The sequence below is a fragment of the Mastomys coucha genome, chromosome X (genome assembly GCF_008632895.1).
Source record: "Mastomys coucha isolate ucsf_1 chromosome X, UCSF_Mcou_1, whole genome shotgun sequence".
In the NCBI taxonomy this organism is placed as follows: Eukaryota; Metazoa; Chordata; class Mammalia; order Rodentia; family Muridae; genus Mastomys; species Mastomys coucha.
Window position 1 is genome coordinate 150499745 of NC_045030.1, and position 3603 is coordinate 150503347.

Below are 3603 nucleotides of genomic sequence, written 5' to 3' on the forward strand. Positions count from 1 at the left end.
AAAAAAAATCGAGCTCTCCAAAGGGGAAAGGAACAGTGTTACTTTACTACCTATTCAGTTTCTCTTTACTTATCATCTGAGGCCTTTAACACATACACAAGATTTGTTGTCAATTACAAAACAATTATACTGCTGTCTGAATTCACTGTGACCTCAGGCTGTTATCAAGTAGGGGGTACTCTACCTCTGTATCAGAAAATCATATAAAAAATCGTCTGAGATGAAAGTAGTTATAAAATCCTGCTCAATTTCCGACCATGTACTTGGAGGCAGAGATAATAAGGTAAAAAGTTAGAGGCCAATCTGGATAACTTAGTAATATTTTATTTCAAAAACAGTTTTCTAAGCTGGAGCATAGGGACACACACCTATAATCCTGGCACTGCATTTGAGAGACTGATAAGTGTGAGACCTGCCTGGGCTATAGAGTGAACCTATTGTATAAAAAAGAACCCAACCCAAAACAAACAGTAAGATATTCAAAAAGTACTAAGAGACCTGCTTTTCTTTCTAATGACTAGGCGTTCACTTGTCTAATGTGACCCATTATATTTTAGCATAGTTCCAAATAAAAAGTTTCTTCCACACGTTTATCTAAAATTTAACTGTGCTTCCAAAAGCCTACTGGTCCAGTAAAGTTGCTAGCTGAACACTTGCTGACTTCCCTAAACACAGAAAAACATTCTTTCACTTAATTTTTCCTTCCAAAAGACAAAACACAGCATGTCTGTAATCCTATCATTTAAGGGGGAAAGGCAAGGTCACAAGTTCAAGGCCAACCTTACTTATGTAAAAATTCCCAGATCAGCAATTTTGAGGCCACTTAAAAAACTGCCAAACCCCATCTCTAAATGTTGCCAAGGGTTTTTTTGTTTAATATTTATTTTATCTGTATGAGTATTTGGCCTAAATGTATACTGTGTATTATGGGTGTATCTGGTGCCCATGGAAGATATTGGATCCTTGGGATCTAGAGTTACAGATGGTCATGAGCATCATGTGGGTGCTAAGAATTGAACCCAGATCCTCCGGGAAAAAAAAAAAAACAAGTGTTCTAAACAGTTAAGGCATCTTGTGAGCCCTCTTTCATGTTCTTGTTTTTCAGTCATGGACTAGAGAACAGCATTTCCCACAAAAACTTAGAAAGAAGAGTCATCAAGCTGATGTTAAATATAGCCAAATAAGTTTCTTATAGAACTTGAAGAATGAAGATAATGGAAGGGAAGAAAGGATAGCAACAGTTTCATGGAACACTTTAAACATTGTGCTGTTTAAAGTTATTTACATTCCTGACTCATTCCCTTGAGAATGATTTGGCTTGTTTCAATACTCAAAACTAGACCCAAAACTCATATGTAGACCACATACTGACCAGCCTGAGCAAAAAGATACCTATTCCTTTGGTCCTGGTTGCTTTCTATCAATTAAGACAAAATAGATGACTGTCTGGAAATCCAGCTCACTGAATTAACTTCTACCATTTCTATATTCCAGTACAAAGTAGTCAAACAATGTTTAACATCTATCCATTGAAGTGTTATATTAAGAGAAAAGAGATGGATCATCAAATATCTAGTATGTCTCAGCCTAAGTTAATATTAACAGACACTAACAAGAATTCTTAAGTTTCTGATTTTTATGTTTCTATAAAAATCCCATGCCAATGGACCAAATAAACAAATCACTAAATCAACAATTTCCAAACATAAGCAGACAATTTCCAAGTCTTCAGTTATAGTTATATAACAATATAAAACAATTAAATTGTCTATGATAAGCAGAATCAAAGATGCCAGGATTTTTTTCAAATTGAAGAACCCTTACAGAATTATTTAAACTTTTAATTTCATGAACTAAGTAAAACTTTTAATTTCATGAACTAAGTGTGTACATTTTTAATCTTAATTATGGAAAAAAAACAGAATCCAAATTCCTGAATACTGAAGAAAGCTATTCAGCTAAGGACCAGGATGTTACTAGTGGATTTGATTAGATGCAAACCTAAGATTTTTGTATTTGCACTAACAATAGTCTTTCCCTGTAGTAGCCTTCATTGATGCCTGCCTATGTTCTCCCAGCATGGAGCATTTCTCAGTGCACTAATCACATTGCTTCTGAGGGCCAACTTAAAACTAGTTGTCTAAGGAGTTTCTCCAGCCATCAGAAATTGTTTCACATAGGCTGGCCACTAAACCACTGATGGAATGTGACCTGAAGGATAAATAACCCTTATCTTGAAATATGTTCTGTAGTTCCCCAGCAAGACTGATTTCCAGTTACCCATGATATCAGGTTAGCTTTGTAACACACATATGGTTTCCCCAAGATGCCTGGATGCTAATTCCTGGAACCTGTGAATGTGTTATGTTATATGGCAAAAAGGAATAAAGTATAGCATAAGGTTGCTAACCAGGTGACCTTAAAAGAGAGCAATTGCCCTGATTTAGCTGGGTGGGTCCAGAGTAACCACAACTGTCTTTAAAAACAAGAGAGACAAAAGATGAGATGTCAAAGGAAATGCTATTCTTACATTTTTAAGATGGGGAAAGAGGCCATGGAGAAAGTAATGTAGGGCCCCTCTAAAAGTCAGAAAAACTAAGGAAGTAATTTATTCCCTAGAACTTAAAAAAATGGATTACACAAAGATAGGCTAACATAGTTTTAGTGTAATTCATTTTTTTTTTGCCAGCCATAGAGGACTTATAGAACACAACATATCATTTTTCTTCCCTCTCTGCTACACCTCCCCATTCCCTGCTGAGGTTTCCTGCTGAGGTTTCCTAAGGAACTACTTATATCCTTATGACAAGAACAGCTTCTGAAGAAGCCAGATCAAAACACAATCACATATTTCTCTGATTTTTATATGTATGAAATATTATCTAATCTAATCTATATAATCATATAGAAGTTCCCATGTATCCAAATATAAATACAAGTGACAACTCCTAAAATCGTGACTAAATTTCCCATACATTAATGGACCAAAGCCACATAAAGGCATATAAAGAAGTAATAGTGTTGTTGACAATGAATATTATGAGAAACTCTATTATATAGAGAAATTATGAATTATATTCATCTACAATCTGTTTGTAAACAGCTGTCCTTAAGTCCAGACCTGTCAATTTTGACCTATGGTATAGCTATATGGTTATATTTCTAGTGAGACTTTCAATTTTCTCACTTTATAAACTTCAGCATTTTTGTTCTAATTTGTCCTCATTTGATATTCAGTACCCTCCAATAACAAACTAAAATTTTGATAACTCCTCTTTGTATATTTCTTGACCAGCCAAGACACCCTCTGTCATCCCATAAAGCATAAATATGTGAAAAATAAAATTCTGTGTAGAAACCAGTTTTGCCATCTAGTCAAATATTCTGATGACAGGGATAACAAAATAAATACCTACTGAAAACTACAAAGACCTATAATGCTTTCTTTCTGCTGAGTAAACATTGACTTGAAATTGACTGTTTAAGAAACTGACATGAGTCTCATAAGAGACTTTGGATTTTGAATTTTTAAACACTATTGAGACTGTGAATGACTATGGGGACTTTTGAAGTTTGACTAAATGCATTTTGTATTATGATACA

The 3603-nt window shown here is 34.6% G+C and overlaps 1 protein-coding gene across 3 annotated transcripts in view; it reads right to left on the reverse strand.

The window, feature by feature from the left end:
- Window positions 1-3603, reverse strand: part of Phex (phosphate regulating endopeptidase homolog X-linked) — a 258664-nt gene that overhangs the window by 18706 nt on the left and 236355 nt on the right. The gene's annotated exons all lie outside the window — the stretch shown is intronic.